This window comes from Theropithecus gelada, chromosome 6 (genome assembly GCF_003255815.1).
Source record: "Theropithecus gelada isolate Dixy chromosome 6, Tgel_1.0, whole genome shotgun sequence".
Taxonomy (NCBI): domain Eukaryota; kingdom Metazoa; phylum Chordata; class Mammalia; order Primates; family Cercopithecidae; genus Theropithecus; species Theropithecus gelada.
Window position 1 is genome coordinate 63,855,107 of NC_037673.1, and position 24,597 is coordinate 63,879,703.

At 38.5% G+C, this 24,597-nt stretch overlaps 1 protein-coding gene and 1 pseudogene across 1 annotated transcript in view; both read left to right on the top strand.

Annotated features, from left to right (window-relative positions):
* MAST4 (microtubule associated serine/threonine kinase family member 4) overlaps nucleotides 1–24,597 on the top strand; it is a 576,259-nt gene that overhangs the window by 24,184 nt on the left and 527,478 nt on the right. The gene's annotated exons all lie outside the window — the stretch shown is intronic.
* On the top strand, nucleotides 7,942–8,092 carry LOC112627318 (annotated as a pseudogene).

Sequence of the window (24,597 nt, forward strand, 5' to 3'; positions counted from 1 at the left end):
CCTGCCACTGTAGTGTGAGAGCAGCTATAGCCAATGTGTCTGTGAAAGGGTATAGCTGTGTTCCAACAACACTATTTACAGAATCATGCTGCAGGCCAGATTTGGCCCACAGTCTCCATAGTTTGCAGACCCCTGTGTTAGATGGTAGTGCACCCTAAGAAGAAAAATAAAATGGAATATGGAGTGCTGGGGTGTGGGGTGAGGGATATTTATAGTTTTTGACAGCATGGTCAAGGAAGATATTCCCGTGAAAGTGACTTGTGTGAAGATTTGAACAAGATGATGTGTTTGGACAAGTGTCTGTCTGGAGAGAAGGGGAAACAGCAAGTGCAAAGGCCCTGAGGTGGAACATATCTCAAGAATTCAAGGTGTGGTAAGAAGGCCAGAGTGGAGCAGAATGAGTGTGGGAAAGAGTTGTAGGAGCTGAGATCAAAGGCTAAGAATGAAGTGTAAGGCCATGTCATGTCACTTTGTAGGTCCTTGTAAGGCCCACCCCCCCTTTTTTTTTAAAGCTTGGAAGTCAGTTGCATAGTCACTGGAAGGTTTTTAGTAGAAGGGTCACATGACCTAATTTTTAACAGGCTCACTGGCTTCTGTATAGATAATAGAATAAAGAGGTTGGAGTGGAAACAGAGAATCAGTTAAGAGGTTACTGCAGTCATCAGGTGAGAGGTGATGGTGCTTGGAGCAGGTTGACAGTAGAGGTGGTAAGAAGCAAACAGTCTCCAGATGTGTACTGAACATAAACTTGACAGAGTTTGCTCACAGAGTGAAAATGGGAGATAAGAACTGGAAAAATCAAAGAAGACTTCTAAGTTTTTGGCCAGGTGAACTGAAAAGGGTAGTGTGCCATTTATGGAGTGGGGAAGATGTAGGGCAACCAGCCTAATGACAACCTTGCTGCACATAATCCCAGACCCAATAAAGCACCCTAGTGAGATGTCAAGCTAACCAAAGTTATGGCATCTTCTGAGTTTGTGTATGCGCTGGTGGCCATAGGTGTCCTGTTCCTAAGGCTGCAGCTTGTGCTGTCCGTGGTGGGGTTTGCTCATAGCCTTCAGTCTGGTGCTAAGTTATGAACTTTGTGCTACTATGGGTCCCTGAGAGTACTGAATTCCTATGGGACAGGTGAAGATGACACAGATCCTTTGGGTGAATCCCTTTTGATCCATAAAGTTATCAAAAGAAACCCTGATATCCAGTGGGTCACCAGGGAAGCCCTCAAACACAGAGAGATGTGTGGGCTGTCATCTGGTGGCTACAAGGGTTATGGCCTTATAAGAACCATGGTTCAAAAAACTAATACCAAGCCCTCTTAAATGCTTTTCAAAAAGTAGAAGAGGGGACATTCCCAGACTCATTTTATGAGGCCAGTGTCACCCTGATTCTAAAGCCAGACAAAGATACCAAAAGAAAACTACAGGCTGTAATCCCTGATAAACATAGATGCAGAAATCCTCAGTAAAGTACTAGCAGACAACATTCAGTAGTACATTTTAAGGATCATACATCGTGACCAAGTGGGATTTATCCCTGAGATGCAAGGATGGTTCAATGTACATACAATGTGATATGCCACATTCACAGCATAGAAGATAAAAACATTTCAGCAGATGCAGAAAAAATATTTGACAAAATTTAACATTATTTTATGATTAAAAACTCTGAACCAAATAGGCATAGGAGGAACTTAGTAAAAGCCGTATATGAAGAACCCACAACTAATGCTATAATCAGTGGGCGAAAACTTAGTTTTTCCTCCAAGATTTAGAGAAAGATAAGGATGCCATATGTCATCACTTCTCTTCAACATTGTACTGGAAGTCCTAGGCAGAGAAAACAGACAAGAAAAAGAAAAGGCATTCAAATTGGAAGGGAAGAGGCAAAATTATCTGTTTGTAGATGTCATGATCATATATACATAGAAAATCCTAAAGACTCCACAAAAACTGTTAGAACTGATCAGTGAATTCAGTAAAGTAAGATTAAAAATCAGCACAAAAACAGTGGCATATCTATACATCAACGATAAAGTCTCTAAAAGGAAAATTAAGAAAATCTCATAAGAAAAAGAATAAAATACTTAGGAATCAAGGAGGTGAGAGACTTGTACATTTAATTATAAAACATTGATGAAGGAAATTTAAAACATAAATGGAAAGGTCTCATGTTCACAGATTGGAAGGATTAATATAAATTTTTTTTTTTTTTTTTTTGAGACAGAGTCTTGCTCTGTCACCCAGGCTGGAGTGTAGTTACACGATCTCGGCTCACTGCAAGCTCCGCCTCCCAGTTTCATGCCATTCTCCTGCCTCAGCCTCCCCAGTAACTGGGACTACAGGTGCCCACCACCAGGCCCGGCTAATGTTTATGTATTTTTAGTAGAGACGGGGTTTCACCATGTTAGTCAGGATGGTCTCGATCTCCTGACCTTGTGATCTGTCTGCCTCGGCCTTCCAAAGTGCTGGGATTATAGGCGTGAGCCACCACGCCTGGCCTGTTAAAATGTTTATACTACCCCAAACTACAGATTAAAAGTAATTCCTATCAAACTCTCAATGGTACCTTTTACAGGAAAAGAAAAACTACCCCTAAAATTTATATGGGACCACAAAAGACCCTGAATAGCAAAAACAATCTTGAGCAAGAAGAACAAAGCTGGAGGCATCAAACTTCCTGACTTCAAATTATATTACAACACTATAGTAATCACAACAGCATGGTACTGCTATAAAAGCAGAGATATTGGCCAATGGAACAGAATAGAGAGCCCAGAAATAAACCTACATATTTATGGTCAACAATTTCTATAAGTGTGCCAAGTGTGCAATGGGGGAAGGATAACCTTTTTAGCAAAAGAATAAAATTGGACCCCTGTTTCACACCGGTCACAAACATCAACTCAAAATGGATCAAAGACTTTAACATAAGACTTGCAATTGTAAAACTCCTAGAAGAAAACAGGGAAACCTTCATGACCTTGGTCTTGGCAGTAATTTTTCGGATATGGCAACAAAAGCGAAAATGATATTACATAAAACTAAAAAGCTTCAGCATAGCAAAGGAAATAATCAAAATGAAGTGGTTTTTTTTGTACATGCAAAGCTCTAGAGCACTACCTAGCATACAAAAAACATTAATTCTCCTAATTCTGGTGGTCTCCCTCAGCTCACTGTGACACTTGGCCATATTGTTCCTTTCCTTCGTGTGTGTGTGTGTGTGTGTGTGTGTGTGTGTGTGTGTGTGTGTGTATCTGTCTTCTCCAGCAAGATTGTATTGAATAGGGGGTTTAGGTTGAGATAAATGAAAAGACAACCTACAGAATGGGAGAAGACTAACCTCTCTTGCATTCAGTTTCCTTCTGTGGTCTTTAAGCCTGCAGAAGGATGTTTTCCAACAAAAGCACTATTTATAAATACAGTATTCCTCATGGCAACACTATAAATGCTGGCCTGTCACCCCCATGACAAGGATATAACCCTTGTTGAGTAAAATATTAGCAAACTGTATATCTGATAAGGGATTAACATCCAAAATATATAAAGAGCGAATACAACTCAATACCAAAAATACAAATAATTCAATTAAATGGGCAAAGCACCTAAATAGGTACTTGTCAAAAGAAAAAATTTAAATGGCTAACAGGTATATTTAAAGGTGCTCAACATCTTTCTTCATCAGGAAAAAGAGTCAAAACCATAAAAAGACAACAGATAAATGTTGGTGAGGATGTGGAGAAAAGGGAATCTTAGTACACAATTGGGAATGTAAATTAGTGTAGCCATTATGGAAAACAGTATGGAAATTCATGAGAAAATTAAAAAAGGAAGCACCATAGGGCCCAGCAATCCTACTTCTGGTTATATATCCAAACGAACTGAAATAAGGATCATAAAGAGATACTTGCACCCATGTTCTTAGCATTATTCACAGAAACAAAGATGTAGAAACAATCTAAATGTCACTCAAGAGATAAGTAAAGAAAATGTGCTATATGTGTATACAATGGAATATTATTCTGCCTTTAAAAAGAAGGAAATCCTATTTGCAACAACATGGATGGAGCCAGAGGATATTATGCAAAGCAAAATGAGACACAGAAAAATACTGCATGATATAATGTAATATAGAATCTAAAATATAAATAATATAAAATCTGAAACTTATAGAAGCAGAGAGGAGAGTGGTTATGGGATGATATTAGTCAAAGGGTACAAAGTTTCAGTTATGGTAGATGAAGTTCTGAAGATCTGATGTACAGCATGGTGAAGCTAATATTGTATTATATACTTAGAATTTGCTAAAAGGGTAGATCTTAAATCTTCTCACATACACACGTGCACAAATGGTAACTAGAGGTAATAGAGATGCGTTTCACAATATATATGTATTCCAAAGCATCAAGTTGTACCTCTTAGATACATACAGTTTTCATGTTCACAGTATCTAAATAGAGCTGTTAAAGAAAAATCATGGGTTCCATGCAGTACTGATGGTTCTCACTGTATATCTTGAAGAAGGTGCAATACTCTTCCGCTGCACTGTTAGTACATTTAAGTAACATGTAAAATACAGCACCAGTAAGCAATTTATGACAGTAATGTCTGCTTAAAATGTTCTGTAAATTCTCAGCTAGAACATTTGCAAATTGTTTCCCAAATGCATTGCAAATTTGTGACAGTTAAAGTGCAGTAATGATTTAAAGACTGTAAGCAGTGTTTCCTGTTTCTCATAAGACAAATGCTGTGGTCTTACCTTTGTCTTATTAGAGAGTTTTGTGCCAGTGCTGAAAATGCCATGCTGTAAGGTATAAAAGGTATAAAATCCTTTCAAGGGGTGAGGGTTGAGATTTCTGTTAAACACCTAAGTGGAGATGTGAGAAAAAAAGCTGGATAAAAGCCTGGAAGTCAGGAAGGGACACCCAAGCGAGGGATGTTTGGGGAGTCCACTGGTAGAGAAAGCTGTGGGACCAATGGGATCACTGGGATAGTTAGCAATGCCCAAGGCACTTCATGGCTTACAGATCAGGGAGATACGAAGTAACTAGCAAAGGATACTAGGTCAAATGACCAAAGATAGGAGGTTTGTTTTAGTCTGTTCTCATGCTGCTAATAAAGACAAGTGACACTGGGTAATTTATAAAGGAAAGCGGCTTAATTGACTCAGTTCAGCAGGGCTGGGGAGGCCTTAAGAAACTTACAATTAGGGCAGAAGGGGAAGCAAACACGTCCTTCTTCACATGCGGCAGCAAGAAGTGCCAAGCAAAAGGGGGAAAAGACCCTTATAAAGCCGTCAGATCTTGTGAGAACTCACTATCACGAGAAAAGCAGCATGGGGATAACTGCCCCCATTCTTCAATTACCTCCCACCAGGTCCTTCCCATGACACGTGGAGATTATGGGAACTAAAAGATGAGATTTGGGTGGGTTCATAGCCAAACCATATGAAGGTTTAAAAGGAAAATGGTGGTGTCCTGGAAGGCAAGTAAAATGGTGTTTTGAGGAAGAGGTTGTGATCAACCATGTTCAATGCTACTGATAGGAAGGCAAGACTGAGAAGTAAGACTTCGCCAGGGTAGCAGTCATGGATGACTTGGTTTAGAACATTGTAGATAGAGGAGTGGTGTGTTCACGTGAGAATTTTTAGATGCTGCAGTGGCTGCAAATAATTAAACTCAGCATATGCAATTTGGGCATCTGTGACCTGCATTAATGACTGCCATCTTTCTTCTAACCATTTATCACAGTCATTATCATTTTAGTATTATTACAGAAAAAACTTCTTATAGCAAAAACTAGAGTTTATCTGTTTTTTAAAAAAAGCTGAAATAGGGAGCTGTAAAGCTGCTTTTACAACATTTTCATTGGTTTAATCCCAGTTAAGTCATGTGACTGTGGGATCTTGCATATTGTCACCCCAGTTTCACTGGGTTCACACCATGCTCTTTCAGACTTATTGGAAGTTTGAACAGATTAAGTACCTTTCAGCTCCTCTGGACAAAATGCTGTCTGTGCTCTGCCCCCCACCCTGTCCCCACCAATTGCTGTTTTATGTTGCTAAAAACAAAACTTTCTTTGATTTTTAAAATTTTTTTAAATTGATTTTTAAGTGTTTTGTTTTTGTTTTTGTTTTTTTCTTTTTTTAGAGGCAGTGTTTTGCTCTGTTGCCCAGACTATATAGTGCAGTGGTGTAATCATAGCTCACTGCAACCTCGAATCTCCTGAGCTCAGGTGATCCTCCCACTCTAGCCTTCCAAGTAGCTAGGAGTATAGGCACACACCACCACACTGGCTAAATATTTTTTATTTTTTGTAGAGGTGGAGTTTCACTATGTTGCCTAGGCTAGTCTTAAACTCCTAGGTTCAAGCGTTCCTCCTGCCTTGACCTTCCAAAGTGCTGGGGTGGCAAGCATGACCCACGGTGCCTGGCTTTTTTTTTTCTTTTTCAAGTAGGCTCCAGAACTACTTAAAAATAAGGTCATTGTGAGTAGACCAAAGATGTAGGGGGAAATTGCTGCTTATCTATTTAGCTAAAATGACAACGTTGATTATTTACAGTGATTTCATCTAACGCAGTCACGTTGAATTCCTTCCTATTGATTATAGAGGGAATTCTACTTGTGCTCAGAGGATAAAATTAGTAGATTAGGAAATTGGAGCAAAGGAAAAATTATTATTATTATTTTTTACCTTCAATCAACTTGCCCCAGCAAAGGGAAAATTAAAGATAGAGGGGCAGGGGGAAAGTCATGGTGAAGTTAGCATACAAGAATGTATGACAGCAGATCCTATGTATTTGCTGGAAGAGGAGGGCCAAACTTGCTTCTGGATTTCGTAGCATTATAACAGCCTTGGCAAAGAAGGAAACATGATTATGTGATTCAGTGTTCTGAAAGCAAAAGCAAAGCAGTTACTCAGGAGAAGCAGAGCTTTTCTTGGTGTTGAGGTCTTATAAAATTTTCCATAACATAGGAGATATTGAATAGTGAATGTACAGTGTCCTTAGCAATGTCCCTGCAATAGATAGTCCAGAGTTACCTAGAATTGTATAATATCTTACACTGAGAGATCATGCTAAAAGCATGATTACGTTAGGGACGCAAACAATGTTTTTATTTTTTGGAGAAAAACCTTCTCAGCAGATACTGGTATTGTCCGCTTAAGGTCATCTTCATGTGCTTTGAAAGCTGAGAGAGAGAGTGCAGGCTGAGATCTTTTGGAAATTGAGCCTGCATTGATAATCACCAATATCCAGGGACAGGGTGCCAAGGAAGGCTGGGATTCTTACTGGAATCCCTTTAGATAAAAAAACATACTTGGCATATAAAATATGTTCTCCTTGCACCCAGATTCCTGAAGAAGGCTTGTTGCAAATTCTGGTTTTGACACTGGTAGTGTTACTGCAAACTAGAAGAGGTAAGCATATTTTCAGGGAGATCTGCATTTGATACCTGTACAGTTAGCTCTGTGATGGGCCTGGCAGACTTGTGCCTTGGCCTCTCCCTTTGGAAGCCTTTTTCTTTCCCATCCCAGCTGTCCTGCTCTGCTCAAGTTTTAGCAAATTACTGAGAGCATTTCATATTTAAGATTTTGAACCATTTCCACCTGGGCCCACACATATCTCCATTTATCTCAGTGAAGGAATTTCAAGTGGAGCTTCAGTGTGTTTTTACCACATTTATAGCAGCTGCTGTCTGCCTATCTCCCGTTCCATTGGTATAAATTGAAATGTGATGGAATACTCTTGAGATATTATCAGATCACAAGGAATTGTCTGCCCATGGCTTCTGGCTGCTGGGAGCTGATGAAAGAATGGGAACTTGTGGACTAATATGAAAACAACTTATTAACAAGTTATTATTAGTGCTCAATAATTTTAACCAACTGGAAAGATGTCTATGAGTAGCTAATATTCACATTTGAATAGGAATATAGTTTTATTATCGCTTCTTGGCCTTTTGGCTAAGATCAAGTGTAGGAATATAGTTTTATTTTGAAACTTTGAAATATTTGCCTTAACTATTAACTTGTAAGTAACTTGTAAGGATAGAGTGATGGGCTTTTTCAGAATAGGGTAAAATGTTTAATAACAATTTTTAACTTTGTTGGGTCGGATCTTTATAGATAAGAAAGGACCATACTAGGGAGTGGTTCTCAACACTGGGTGCATATTAGAATCATTAGAGGAACTTGGAAAAAAAAAAAATCCTTGGTCCCACTGTCTAGACCAATCAAATCAGACTCCTGGGAATGGGGCCTAGGTATTGCTGAAGTTCCCCAGGTGCTTCTGATGTGCAACCAGGGTGAAAACCACTGCTCTAGGATGTTACAGATTCTGGCCGTCAGAATGCGGTGATGTCAAACCGTAACTTTTTGGTTATAAAGAGTTAGTAAAGTCTTTAAAACGTGATCACTTTTGTTCTGCAGCATTATCGTGTCAACTCCGCATCCTGTTTTCATCATTTTGGGAAAATTATGACTCTTTAAATACAGTGGGGAATAGTTATAATTTTGGATTTTGTGATTTTGGGGGAGGTGACTTGGGTAGCATCTAGACTGAAGTTTATCCTTGTTCTGTCTTGAAAAGAGACTTCGTTATAGACGGCATAAACAAAGTTGTAAGGGGAGTTTAATATAGGTGAGAAAACAAATTTACAAACACTTTAGAGTTATTGAAATTTAAAGTATTCACATATTATATTTATTATTTTCTCTAAAGGTTCTATAAGGTTCCACCTGGCAAATCTCATTAACTGGTTTTTATCACAGTATGTATAGTTAAACTCAGACTATTTAGAGCTCTTTGGGAAAACATTATTTCATTATCTCAGTTTTCTCAGATAGCTTATCCCAGCAGAGAACATTAGTACTTAAAAATAAAGAAGTGGTTCCATAGAGCGATCTCTCTGAATCTCAGGTGCCTTATAGATTTCTAGATAATTAAACTGTTTAACATTGGCTCAGGAGTAACATTACAGACACATGTGCTAGGCCGTAAAGGTGTTGCATTCAGGAGCAATTGGCAAGGCTGCTGTTTGTCCTTTTTCTGAGTGCCTTCAGACTACTGAGGTTTGGGTTCTACTTTATTTTTACTTTTTTTAATTTGAGCCTTGGTCTGGCTCATACCTTATTTTTATCGTTTTTTTTTCTATAGTAGCCTCCATGTTTTTTTCTCTCAATTTGTTGATTCTAATCTGCCATGGATCTGGAAACCAGGTGATCAGATTAGTTAGTATTGTGGGTTAGTTAGAATTGTGGATCAAATAAGAATGAATAGTTTGTCAGTAAAGGCCTAAGGACTTCAACAAATAAAATCTGTGAGTTGCCATAAATGGACTGAACGGACTTTTTGTTTGCTGTCTTCTGGTCCTTTACTTGTGTCCTAGAAAGCCGTGCTTGATGGTAATTTCTAAGTAGGGGGTAAGGAGTTGCTATACATAAAGCAGTGAATGAGGTGTTAAATGAAAAACATTCTGGAATTTGGAGTTTCTGTGTTTTGTGTATGCTTTTATTTCAAAATCCGAATCTCTTATTTCAGTACTGGGTCTTGCTGAGGAGGTAAGACACATACACACATGAAGGAAAGAAGCCACAGTAGGGCTGAGTGTCACAGTGAGCTGTGGGAAAACAGAGTTGGGAGACTGAATCATTACGTAATGCCTTTTGTGTGCTAGGTAATACTTTGTATGTACAATAAGCTCCCCAGCAACACCGCCAAATAATGTAACTTTGGTCATAAAGCCGTTGGTGATTGCTGGGTGCTTTGGAGCCAGGCTAATAGCACAAGCTTGCCCTAGATATAACCTCACAAGAAGAAGATTTTACATTTTGCGTGATTTAACATCTTGGACCCTTTATATAGTGTTGTGATGATATTTTATTGTATTCATTTAATTCTTGAAAAAAACCTATGAAGTAGATATTGCCATCCCCATTTTACCAAAGGGGAAATTGAACCAAAGAGAATTTAAATAATCTGCCAAGAGTTGTTCATTAATAATTGGCAGAGTTGGGATTTGAACTGAACCTAGGCAGTCTGACTTGAGACCCCCACGCTCCTGCAAGCTATGCTCTGTTGTGTTGGGAGATGCTTGAGAGTGTTCTATTCATCAGTTGATTTTGGGTTTTTATTACAGTGATATGCTTGACATCATAAAATTTTTCTCCTTTGGGTTATTTTCCTGGGAAAAATCCTTAAAATCTAGGTGTCATGGGTTAGATTGTAATTGCCTACAATCTATATGTTGGAGTCCTAAGTCCCACCACTTCAGAATATGGTGCTATTGATAGTTCTACTGTTGTCAGCTTCTGAATAAAGCTGTTAGAAGTAATGTAATTTCCTTAGTGTTTTTCATTTGTTCTTTTGCAAAGTAACTACTGGAGTGGTAGAAATGTGGGGAGTGTTTTTTAAATGCCAGCCCTAACGATGGTATTCATGTTATTAATACAAATTGAGTAGGGCCTTTAAAAAAGTCATCTGGGCTAAAATCCCAACTGTGAAATGGGAATGGCAGTGTTTGTCTCATGTGGTGCTTATTTAGTAGGTGAAGGATATTAGCCATTATTTGCCCCTACATTTGTGTACAGTGCACCCCTCTGCACACTGTCTGCAACCTAGAGATCTCGTTTCTAGTTTATCAGGTAGTTCATTACAAAGTTCTACTGCTTAAGTTATTTTGATAAAGTGAGTTCTCTCTGTGTATATGTATATAGGTGTGTTTTATGACTGATGTAGATACTTGGTAATACTCAGTATAAAATATTTTCAAGACTAAAAATTATTTTGGCTTCGATATATAGAAGAATTTCTTATGTAATTCAGGAATTGTTGATAAGTATGAAAGGAAATGTTTTATAGATAGACAGGCAAAATACACATATACATGTGTATATAGATAAAACACATATAAATAGAATGATAAATCTAAAATAACAGGTAAAATACACAGATACACATAATATACACACCCATGTAAATTTAGTGCAAATGAGTTTGAATTTTTTTCTTTTCATTCATTAACCAGTAATTTATGTTAATTTTCTGGTAGTCTATTCAAATATCCTGAATTTAAATGACTACTTACCACTGTAAAAGGGATGCTTTAGAAAACTGTACCACCTTTCTTCTGTGGCTTACATATTCACATCACCAGTCATATATTCCTTGAGGCTCAAATACCCCAGTTTGAGGGTCTGATTCTGGGGCCTTCATTGCCCCTTTACCCTGTGTCTGAAAAGACCTTCAAGTTAATTTTTGAAGACAATCTGGTCATGCCTGTAGCAGTTTCATTGAATGACTTTTCTACAAAGGTGAGAATGTCATGTTTTCAGGAAAAGGTTCCTCAGCACTACCACCTCCAGGTTGTATGAGCTGTAAAACATTTGAATGTGTACCTTACTGGCACCTGAAAGATAAGCATTAGATATGTTACAGGGTGTACAACTGGGAATTCATAGACATGCAGTGATATAACCAGATTGGGAGGGGAATAGTTATGGAGACTTGTCTGCAGGTTATACAGTCAATCCAATGTTTTTTAATTAAAAATATTTTATCACCATGCTTTCTTTGCCTGTCATTTGGTCCATTTGTATAGCAATATCAGGGCCTTCCAAAAGTCCTTCTGGCATCCTATTGGATTCTGTTGCTGGGAATGTTAGATTTTTAGTAATTAAAAACTTTTTTTTTTTGAGACGGAGTGTCGCTCTGTCACCCAGGCTGGAGTGCAGTGGCGCGATCTTGGCTCATTGCAAGCTCCACCTCTCGGATTCACGCCGTTCTCCTGCCTCAGCCTCCCGAGCAGCTGGGACTACAGGCGTCCGCCACCAAGCCCGGCTAATTTTTTGTATTTTTAATAGAGACAGGGTTTCCCCATGTTGGCCAGGATGGTCTCGATCTCCTGACCTCGTAATCCGCCCACCTTGGCCTCTCAAAGTGCTGAGATTACAGGCGTGAGCTACCGTGCCCGGCCGTTAAAAACTTTTAAAGATAGTTTCAAGAATTCAAATATTTTGTCAAAGCATTCACTGGGGGCTGGGTTGGTTGGTTTTCCAACTAGGTTACCCGCCTTTGTGGCTCAGTTTATTTTTTTAAATATATGCCTATCGTCTTCATTTTTTCCTATATGCTAAAATTTGTTGCTGGATCAGTTCAGCCTACCAGACAGCTGATTCCTGAAAACTAGTTTTAGACTTGGTTCTTCTGAATGGTGTTTTGGTGCAAGACCGTCAGCTTGCACTGTGGCACGCTCCTGAGAAAAATCCCCGTGGAAACCCTTATTTACCATGAGGAATCATATTACACAGCTGCCTCATTATGAGGACACAGGGGAGACCTTCCCCCTGCTCTCAGTACTGAAAAGAGTTGTGGTGTTCTAGAGTAACTGCTTTATTTTTTTCTTTTTTTTCATTCATTCATTCATTCATCCATTCATTCAAGACAGAGTTTCGCTCTTGTTGCCCAGGCTACAGTCTAGTGATGCAATCTTGGCTTACCGCAACCTCTGCCTCCTGCGTTCAAGCGATTCTCCTGCCTCAGCTTCCTGAGTAGCTGGGATTACAGGCATGCACCACCATGCCTGGCTAATTTTGTATTTTTAGTAGAGATGGGGTTTCCTCATGTTGGTGAGGCTGGTCTTGAACTCCTGACCTCAGGTAATCCGCCCACCTCGGCCTCCTATCGTGCTGGGATTACAGGTGTGAGCCACTGCACCTGGCCATGGCTTTTTTTTTTTTTCTTAGGAATATTGTTTTTCATGCAACTCATCCTGTTTCTTCTTCACATTGCCCATGACCACACAGCCACAAGGCCTCGCTGTAGTGCCTAGAACTTCACATCATGGATTTTTGTTGTTGTTTTGATTCTTTAAAAAAAAAATAAATTTTGTCTTGTGCTCATGTTTTTTAAATTTTAAAAGATTTCTTTTTCCTGCTGATTTCTTCCCTTATAGAAAAAAATGCCCCCCTTTTTGGGGACTGCTGTAGGTGCTTTTTGGGACGTGTTAGGGAGCAAATAATCATAATAGGCGCTCCATGAATGTTGAAGCCAATTTCATGTGGTCTTCTCGGCAATGAGCAATGGAAGTTGTTTATACTTTGTTGCAGCTACCTGAACCTTGGGGTTGTTGTGAGGACGTTGGGCTGGGCCCAGAGTAGGGCCTGAGTGGTGGAATCAGCTATACCCCAGTTACTCTGTGCGGCCCAACCGGACCAAATATTCTGAAGCCCAGTGTGAGCCTTCTGCAACCTTCTCTTAGGACAGTTTTCTTCGGGGCTCCCTGGTGGTCCTGCCTCATCAGTGCTCCAGATGTGGCCAGATGTGCAGAAAACTCAATCCTGCCTCTGGGATGCAGGTCCTGCTATCCTAGTATTGTCTTTGAAAAACTTTGGGCCTTTATTCACAAGTGACAGAGGTCTATAGCTTCTCATTGTTGTACATAATTCCTGTTAGGCTAGGTTATACTGCACACCTAAAGAGCACCAAATCTTCCTGGTTTAAAACAGCATTATGTTGCCTATCGCAGGTCTATAGGGGACGCAGGTTCCCTGAGCAGCTGCCATTTCCAACCTTGCTGGTAACCGTGAAGAGTGAAAGAGCTTGAGAAGTTTCTATCAGCAGTTAAATGTCCTGGTCTGGAAATGACATGTTAGTTTTGTTTGCAGCTTATTTGCTAGAACTTGATACCTGTTCCAGGCAATTCTGTTATGTTCCTGGAAAAGGAGAGAACCAGAAATACTTGGTTCATCACACTAATGACTAGATTTTGTAATTAGCATTATGTTTTGTTTTATTGTTTATACTTACCTTCCTACTTTTGTTCTAGAAAAATGTTTTCTAGGATATTTGAACTTCAGAAAAACAAGAAAGTTTGGGGCAGAAATTAGTACAGGAATATGAACTGGAATCAGGTGTGCAGCTGTTGCAATGTATGCATCAAAACCAACTGTGTTTGTTGAAGGTGGACATTGAAAGCTAAACTTTCCAGCAACCCATGTGAAAAGGAAACTTGTGAGATACAAACTTCACCCATAAGATTGTGGATTTTTTCTTTTTCTTTTTCTTTTCTTTTCTTTTCTTTTTTTTTTTTTTTGAGACAGAGTTGCCCAGGCTGAAGTGCAGTGGTGTGATCTTGGCTCACTGCAGCCTCTGCCAAGATTGGGGATTCTTAACATGGAGACGGGAGATGTCTCTGACTTCCCTGAAATTGTATGCAAAGTCTGGCATGTGTACATGGAGAGAGAGGAGTCATAGCTTTTTCTCAGGGTTATATATGACCACACTCCCCACCCAAGGTTAAAAATCAATGCATAAGATAAATATAGACCTTTTTTTTTTTTTTTGAGACAGAGTCTCCCTCTGTTGCCAGGCTAGAGTGCAGTGGTGTGATCTCAGCTCATTGCAGCCTCCACCTCCCGGGTTCAAGTGATTCTTCTGCCTCAGCCTCCCGAGTAGCTGAGAGTATAGGCACACACCACCACGCCCAGCTAATTTTTGTATTTTTAGTAGAGACGGGGTTTCACCATGTTGGCCAGGATGGTCTTGATCTCTTGACCTTGTGATCTGCCTGCCTCGGCCTCCCAAAGTGCTAGGATTACAGGCCTGAGCCACTGTGCCTGGCCAAATATAGACCTTTGAATCAGAAGATGCACCCTTGACTTGTGATGCTTAGCCCAAGCAAGAATTCCTCCCCGGGGTAAGTTTAGGAGATAGCCATGTAACAAGTATCTCCCGCACTTACAGTAGACATGAGGAATTTAACAGGCACGCTTACAACAGTGCTTCGCAATATAAGCTGATGGGATTCTACAGAAGCTAGTTCAATAAAAGCAAATATGTGAGGGAGGGGAAGGGTCGATACTCATTGGTGGTGGTGGTTAGAACAGTGAGAGATGAGGCCAAACTGCTTTTCTGCTGATCTGCCTAATCTAGATGCAGATTTAGAGAAGAAAAGGCAGATTCCATAATCCTGTGGGCTATGATCCCTAAACCCAGTTTTTGGTAAGTCTCTGGTGGTAATGACATCGAGATTGTAGTTACCAATAGTACCTGGGGTGTAGCTTTCCTGTGTTGCATGTTTTGTATGGCACAAATGGCCAGGATATACAGTATACTAAGAGAATGTTGTGCTGCCTCTACTTGGAGATGAGCTGAAAGTGTGTCTGGAGAAGTGCTGAGATTGTCCTTAGAAATCTTTCTCTTGCTTAAGAGGATGGTTAGCTTCCATCTTTTTCTATGTCCCAGAACATTTTAAACATGCAGATTATATTTTTTGAAAGGGTTATATTTTATTACTGTATTAAAGTAATGTGTCATTATTGTTAAAATCTCAGAAACTTAAAATATTAAAAAAAATCGTTTGTATATACCAGTGATGTAGGGATAACCCCACTGTGGAAATGTTGGTAGCCTTCTAGACTTTCCGTACATGCATACACTTTTTATAAAACTAAAATGTGAATCATAAAACACATATGATTTAGCAATCTAGTTTTTTTCCCCCACTTAAGCATTCTTCCATATTAGAAAAGCTAGACTTGTAAAAAGTGATTTTGTATTGTATAGATATACTAAAATGTATAAAATTTTCTACTGGGCATAGGATTATTTCCATTCATTTTTAGTTGCAAACCATATTTTGATTACACTTTCACATAAGTGTTCCTGTTTGATCCTCTCTTTAGGATAAATTCCTGCAAGTCAAATTGGTGGGACAAAGAGTAGATACGTTTTTAAAATGTTGGATATATATTGTCATATCATCTTTTTAAAAAAGAATACAATGTAGGCAGGACACACGGTGGCTCACTCCTGTGATCCCAGCACTTTAGGAGGCCAAGGCGGGTGAATCACGAGGTCAGGAGATCGAGACCATCCTGGCTAACATGGTGAAACTCTGTCTCTATTAAAAAATACAAAAAATTAGCCGGGTGTGGCGGCAGGCGCCTGTAGTCCCAGCTACTCGGGAGGCTGAGGCAGGAGAATGGTGTGAACCTGGGAGACGGAGCTTGCAGTGAGCCGAGATTGCGCCACCGCAATCCAGCCTGGGCAACAGAGTGAGTCTCCGTCTCAAAAAAAAAAAGTAATATAATGTATATTAGTATTTTTCTCATACTTTTACCTGTATCAAGTGGTATTATCCTTTTAGAAAAGTATTGCTCTGATTAAATGATTAAAATGAAAATATTTAAACATTTATGATTAATAATGAAAATATTATCTTGTTTTAATTTGTACTTCTTTGATAACTAGTGAAGTTGAAAATTGTTATGTTTGTAGGTAGCTTGCTTTTCTTTCTCCAACTTGCTTGTGTCCTTGGACATTTTTCTATTAGGCAATCAATCTTTCTCTTACTGATTTGTAAGAGCTGCAAATATTTTTAGAGTAGCAATGTATTGATCCCTTCCTATCAAAGTTAGAAATTGTTATATTGGGGAAATTTTCCGGGTTTTTTTGTAGCTTGAAAATTTTATTTTTTTTTTATTTTAAAACTTTCTTCTGTTACAGATAGAAAGTTTTGATATATCTTATTTTTCTTTCTTTTTTTTCTTTTGAGACAGGGTCTCTGCCCCCCAGGCTGGAGTGCAGTGGCACGCTCACAGCTGACTGTAGCCTTGACTTCCTAGGCTCGAGCTATCTGATCCTCCCACCTCAGACTCCCTAGTAGCTGGTTCTACAGGCACATGCCACCACACCCAGCTAACTTTTGTATTTTTTGTAGAGGCGGGGTCTCACCATGTTACCCAGGCTGGTCTCAAGTTCAAGTGATCTGCCTGTCTTGGCCTCCCAAAGTGCTGGGATTACAGACGTGAGCCACCATGCCCAGCCTTTTGATGTATCTTTTTTAGTTGTAATTTATTCCTCAGTTTTCTTAATTAAATTTTTATGTTTTTTGTTTCTGTATCAAATACTTCAAATTAAATTAGCTCCCTAATCACTGTTAGGAAGCGTCAAGAGTTCCTTACTCTTACACTTGCGGCAGCTCCCACTCAGGGGTTCCTACCCTTCTTTGTGTCCTGAATTCCTTTGGCAGTCTGGGCAGGTCTTTGGCAGTGGTGTTCCCAAACAGGAGTGGTGGGAGTGATCCCTGCTGTGTGTAGGCAAAATGCGGATTCATGGCCTGGAGAGAATTTAAGGACAACATTAAAACTGACAAACAGCTGGATTCCTTTTCTGTGCTGGCAATCCTAAGTAAGTCAACGATAGAATGCCTCTCTCATCCTGGATCACTCCTGCCTTTCTCCCCTCATTACACCTCTGTAGGTGAGTATCCCTTATCTGAAATGCTTGGGACCAGCAGTGTTTTGGATTTTTAAAAAAGATTTTCTTTCCATATACATAATGAGATATCTTGGGGATAGGACCCAAGTCTAAGCAGAAAATTCATTTGTTTCTTATATACCTTATACACATAGCCTGAAGGTAATTTATACCATACTTTAAATACGTTTGTGTAGCAAACGAAATTTGTGGACTTTGAACTATTGGAAAGCAAAGGTATCACTCTCCCACCCATCTCTGTGGACAGTCTGTGGTGGTTTGGCATCGCCATCATTCCTGACTCTGAATCTATGTGCCTACTGATAAGCAGTTATTTTCTTACACTTGTACTGTGACCTGTCTTGTGAGGTTGGGTGTAGGATTTTCTACTTGTGATGTCCTGTCGGTGCTCAAAAGTTTCAAGGATGATGCTTGGGTTTTTGGTGTAATTGGGTGCCATTTACTGAGATGGGGGAAACCAAGAACACTTTTGTGGGGAAAGCAGTAGTTAAGGGTTCTGTTTTGTACATGTTAAGTTTGGGATAGTTATTAGATCACTAAGTACCAAAGTTTAGTGGATGATTGGGTACTTGAGTTGGAAGCTCAGATAGCATGTAGATGATGTTTAATGGCATAGGAATTGATGGATTGTATAGAGAGAAGAGAATGGGTCTTGGCTTAATCCCGAGGAGCTCTAATATCTAATAGGTAGGGGTTTGGAAGAAGGGAACAATTAGGAGACTGAGAAGGAAAAGCCAGGGAACTGAAGAAAAACCTGGATGGAATGATGTCATGGGAACCAAGAGAGGAGAGTATTTCAAGGAGGAAGTGGTCAGTGTGTTGATTACTACTGAGAGGCAGCTTGTGTGTGTGTGTTTTAAGAAGCAGCAGAAAAGTGGACAACAGCAAAAAATTAGTTGGAGAAGGAAACGTAGAAGAGGAAACACACACCGTGTTTTGTACATTTGATTTTTGAAATTAAGTGTTTTACATAATCGTAAAGCAAAATTAAGATTTAATCCTTCAAAAGTAACATGTAACAAATGCACATAATTATGTTGAGAAAGTGGTATAACTATGTTTGGTGAAACTGTATCAAATGACTTTAAGCATGGTGTTTTAGTATAAGCCTAAGGACACAAAACAGCCCAAAAATGTTTCAAGTGCTTTTAATAATCATATTGTTGATAATAGTGTTAGTTTCACTATTCTGAGACTGTTATGTGTGTATGTGGGATAAAACAAATGAACTATTTTGGTGTTGTTCAGAACTGGGATTTTTGATGTGTTTATGAAAGGAGATAAAAATGTAAGATTAAAGCTAAGTAAGAACCTTGTAATCTTGAATTTAAATCAGTATTATCAGTATGAATTCATGATTTATTTTTTAAATTTTTTGTGTATATTTAAAGCACATGACATGTTTTTATATTCATAGTGAAGTGATTAGTACAGTGAAGCCAATTGATATATCTATCATGTCACATGTTTACCTTTTTTGTGTGTGGTAAGAGCATCTAAACACTATTCTCACTAAATTTCCAATATATAATACAATTATGATTATAGTCCCCATGCTGTACATTTGATCTCTAGACTAATTCATCCTACAAAACTGCAACTTTGTATCCTCTGACCTACATCTCCCCATTCCCCCACCTCTGTTCTGCTTCCTTTTTCTATGTATACAACAACTATTTTTAGATTCCACATATGAGATAATGCAGTATTTTTCATCCTGTGTCTGGCTTTCTTCATTTAGCATAATGTCCTCCTGGTTTATCCATATTGTCATAAATGGCAGGATCTCTTTCTTGAGGGCTAATATTCCACTATTTGTGTAGATAGATGGATATCTCACAATTTTTTTTTTTTTTTTTTTTTTTTTTGAGACGGAGTCTCTCTCAGTCTCTCAGGCTGGAGTGCAGTGGCGCGATCTCGGCTCACTGCAAGCTCCGCCTCGCGGGTTCACGCCATTCTCCTGCCTCAGCCTCTCAAGTGGCTGGGACAGGTGCCCGCCACCACGCCCGGCTAATTTTTTTGTATTTTTAGTAGAGATGGGGTTTCACCATGTTAGCCAGGATGGTCTCCATCTCCTGACCTCGTGATCTGCCAGCCTTGGCCTCCCAAAGTGCTGGGATTACAGGCATGAGCCACTGCGCCCGGCCCACAATTTCTTTATCCAATTGTCTGTTGATGAACACTCAGGTTATCTCCGTATCTTGGCTATTGTGAATAATGCTACCATGAACGTGGAAGTGACAATATCTCTATGAGGTGCTGATATCATTTCCTTTGGGTGTGTACCTAGAGAGGAGATTGCTGGACCATATGGTGGTTCTATGTTTAATTTTTTGAGGAACTCCCATACTGTTTTTCATAATGGCTGTACTTTATGGTCCATTAGCAATGTACCAGGGTTCCCTTTTCTCTACACCCTCTCCAGCACTGTAGTTTCTTGGTGTTTTTGATAATAACCATCCTAATGTGTAAGATAATATCTCGTGGTTTTGATTTACATTTTCCTTGACTCTCCCCTTTTGAGAAATGTCTCTTTAGGTCCTTCGCCCATTTTTAAATTGGATTATTCAGTTTTTTGGGCATTAACTTGTGTGAGTTTTTTATATATTTTGGATGTTCACCTCTTACCAGATATATGGTGCGCTCATTATTTATTTTTTATTTGTTGAGACAGGGTCTCACTCTGTCACCCAGGCTGAAGTGTGGTGGTGTGATCTCGGCTCATTGCAACTTTTGCAACACAATTCTTGTGCCTCAGCCTCTTGAGTAGCTGGGACTATGGGCATGTGCTACCATGCCTGGTTAATTTTTTTTTTTTTTTTTTTTTTTAAGTAGAGATAGGATTTCGCTATGTTGGCTAGCTGGTCTTGAACTCCTGGCCTCAAATGATCTGCCTGCCTCAGCCTCCCAAAGTGCTGGGATTATAGGTGTGAGCCATCACGCCTGGCCTCATGATATATTTTAAAAATGTGTTTGCTTGTTCCTCCACTAAAAAGGCTTAGAAATAATGTTCAGTCCAGTGGCAATGAGCATTCCTAGTGCTCAGATTGTGGTCTCTAAATATTACTTCCCAGCAAGAGGAACTAGGCTTTCTGGGATAAATGGCTGACTGCAGGTCTTGTCTGGAAAATAGAAATGATGAATCAGAAATAGCTTGTCAAACCAGAAAACAAGGATGCTGTCAAAGACTAGTGAGTTTGTATTAAAAAGGATTCAGGAATGTCTCATTAGCTATAAATGTGACAGTTTGGAGATCAATAAATATAATAACTATAGAGGGTTGAAACATTCAATATATTAAAATCTATGACTTCAAAATTATACAAAAAAACCTAATTAGTCACCTTTGAAGGATTGGCTTGTTACTTTGAAAATGATAAATAGGAAAAAATAACCAGTTTGCCTTTCCAATCAGAATTGCACCTCAGGATGATGAATAATTCATACATTTCTCTTTATAGAAGTATTTTAGCTAATAAATGAAGAATTGATAGATTTAGAGTATTACCGTTTTGCACACCCTGATAAAATAATGGATTCAGGCAACGATCATTAATAACTCCTAATATCACACAGAGCTAGACATTATGTATTTCCTGATGCAAGTAGACAGCACCACCTAGGATATATTCTTAAAAAAAATCGAATCTAATTCTGTTCAAGTCTCTGGATCTAACTGCCAATTTATAGGAAATATAGTGGAAAGGGGAACATGTTTAATGATACCATGTGGATGCAGTCAGAAAAAGCTGAGCCAGGGGAAACTGTGCATAGGACAAATTACAGAGTTTCTTCAAATAAATCACAAATGATGAGAACATGGAAGGAGGAACCTCAACATTATAAAAGGCTTAAGTGTATCAGTTGTATGAACATTATTTTCATCTTGGTTCATACAGACCAACAACATCTTCAGACAATTAGGGAAATTGGACAGTGACTGGATATTTGATATTAAGGAATTACTATTCCTTTTTTTAGGTGTGATAATGATATTATGTTTAAAAAGAGTTATCTTTTAGAGAGACATACAGAAAGTTGATGATGTGATGTCTGGGGGAGTGGGCAAGGACAGAGGCAACAAAAATGACTGCAGATTTATAATGGAAGCTGGATTTCTCTACTTGAAATTGTTTCTTTTAAAAATGACTCTTATTCTCACCCCCATCAAGAATAGCTAAATATAATTATGATGATATTACTTATGATTATACACACTGAGAATACTCAGTTCTGAGACTATTCAAACAAAATTGGTGGCTGAGCATTTTGTCAAATATTGGTTCTGAATTGTGTATTGTACTCTCTTACAACACCTGGTGTTTTTCCTCTGGGAGTTTAGGATGGGTGTGGCGTTAATAATACCTTGGAGTATTATTTGCTGTGGTTTCTATATTGTTATTTCTTATATAGCTGGAAAGCTGGGAAGAAGGGGTACCATGCCATTGGTCTAAATTGAACCATACCTTTTGCACATAAACCATCATGTAAATGTGAATTTCAGAACATGGGCCATTTAATTTCTCTTTCAATGGACTGAATGATTGTTTAAAAAATATATATGGCTGACATGCTCAGATCTGTATTCTAGGGCAGAAATGTTTCTTTCTTGAGTCGGTTATCTGACATTATAGAATTAAACATAAAAACTACTTGCAGGATAGACTTAGAAAAAATCCACTTGACATGTTTGTGTTTGCTTCCCATAAAATGTTGGGAACCGTATTTTCTCAGAAGAAGGGACTCTTTGGACTTCCAGGAGTGCTGACTTCAGGAAATCTGTGCGGAACTTCCCTTATTATTGAGTTGAAGCTCAGTAATAATATCTGTTGAAGCTATTGCTGTGTCCCTGTGATATGAAAGAGACTATATATTATAATGCCCACATTTGCCTTCTATTTAAAAAATTTTGTTTTTCAGCATTACAGTCACATGTAAAGTTCAAGGTAGCAAAAAGAATTAAAAAGAGCCACAATTTAAAACTGAAAGTAAACAAAATGGATATTTGAGAGGATTTTAGTGAGAGTAGTTTTCAGTAATTTATTGTGCAGAGGACAGCTACCCCATATTGCATCACCTGCAGACTAGGCCTCAGGCTATATGTTTAAATTTCTCTTTGGTTTTGGCTGTTTTTTTCTATGCTAGATTTTCCCTTTTGACATGCTTTTTGTTTTGCTAGTCAAAATGAGTTTCTTTTCTTTTAAACATCATACTCCTTTTCGTTCAATCTACCTCTGAAAAATTAAACTGTATTCATTCTGTTTAAATGCAAATGGAAAATCCATTTACATTCCTAAATTGTTGCTGATGTTTCTGATTCTAAGGGATTTACTGAACAGGAAAGAAGAGCCATAGCTTATTTTTTTTTTTCTTTAAATTACATTTGGGTGACCCAAATAGCCTTCAGAAGTATAAAATGAATTTTGACAAAGAGCTATATTCGTCATTATTGGCTATATGGCTTAATAATATGTCCTATATTCTAGAGTCCTCTTACAAATAAAAGTGTTCATCTGTAAGCTTTTTTTTTTTTTTGTTAAAAAAACTGTTCTTAGATTGTTAGTACCTACTGTATTTTAGTAGTAGTCAATAAACTGTTGGAGAAGAGTCCAGTTTGACTTGATTTTTTTTTCAGATTTAGAAGGAAAATTAAGATTCTACTAGATGTATTTATGAACAATATCCATAGCTTGTCAAATCTTAAATTCTTGGAATAGTAGCAAACAGCTTTATGTAATAGGGATTTACTTACCAGACCTTCATTTCTCTGGGGATTATATTCAAGGGACATTTAGGAGATTTTTGGCTTTATGGCCAGTTTGCATTTAGGCAGAGGAAAGGATGAAAATACTAATTATTGTGCCAATCAAAGTCTATGCTTTACATTCCCACCATTTTTCTCTAGTTGCTTTGTTTCTTCATTCAACTCAGAGAGAAATCTCATTGGTTCAGCTTAGAGATTGAATTTCCCTGAGAGAGGTACCTACACCTTGTGGAATTATTATTATTCCAGAACAGTAGTATTCCATCTGGTATGGTTGGCCTCCAAAGGATACAACTAGGAATGGTCAAGCCTATAGAAACTGGAATCCAAACTGACACTATACAGTCTCCCAAATAGGGATCTGGAAGAGATGATCATGAGGGCACAGTTCTGATGCGTTATGATTCTTTGTTTTGGACAGCTACATTTGAAGTAGTTTTTTGTTTGTTTGTTTGTTTGTTTTTTGTAAATGAAAATTGGATAAGATGTCATGTATAGGATATTCTTAGGTCTTTGAAATGTACTTGTCCATTGTCATAGCCAGACTCTGACTGTGGTGGGTATGGCCCAGTCTTTTAATTTTGGGAGGTAATTTATCAAGGGGTAATACCCTGATGACAGTGTCAGAGTATCAGAACTAAGTGGAACCTTATGAATATTCCAGTAGAAGGATTAGAGGTGGGGTCAATGGATGAGCTTCTTGGGGGTGGGGGCTTGGAGGTTGGGGGAACTGGTCTGTGTGCCTGGAGTCAAATAGAAAGTGTTGAGGTGTGTCTGTTTTTTTGGAAGTGGGATGGGGAGGGGAGACACTGGGTCTTTAATCCAAATGATGGCACCTGTGCCCAGGAAAGATTAGAACCACTAAACCAAACTCTTTCATTTTGCAGATGATAAAACTAAGGCCCAGAGGGATGAAGAGCTGTACTTCAAGTCATTTTTCTGAGTCATTGGACAAATCTAGATGATGATCTAAGTTTCTGTTGCTCTGTCTGTTGTTTGTATAGGCACACTGATTCTTATAGACAGTTATCTAAAATGTGGCATTATAAATTTCGTTCTTGCAGACTGTAAAGCGGATGGGGAAAAAGTTATTCCAGTTATTTCTCAGAATTAAGTGCAAAGATGACGCCTAGGCCAATGTTATTTTAATAATATAATTAAAAACTCAGCTGGGGCTTTGGGGAAGTGGTAGTGGTGTTAGAAAGTTGAAAGTTGTGGAACATTTCTTTCACTTTTATTTTCAAGCACATATGTTGACCATTCTTAACCAGTGGAACATAGAGAAGGTATTTTACGCTTTAATTAATTTAGCGAATGTCTACATATAGAGGGACTTTTAACACACTTTTTTCTCCCAGCCACTTAAATATCTTGAAATCACACATAGTATTTGTTTAGCAGCCCTTTTATTATTAAAAGAGTAAAGGTAAATTAGGTTTAAAGTTATGTGCTTTTATTAAAAAAACAGTTTGAACTGCAGCATTTACAATTTTAGTTTTCACTTTTCAAATGCTGAAAAGTTTTTGTCCTTCAAATTCTAGTCCATTCCACCTTTC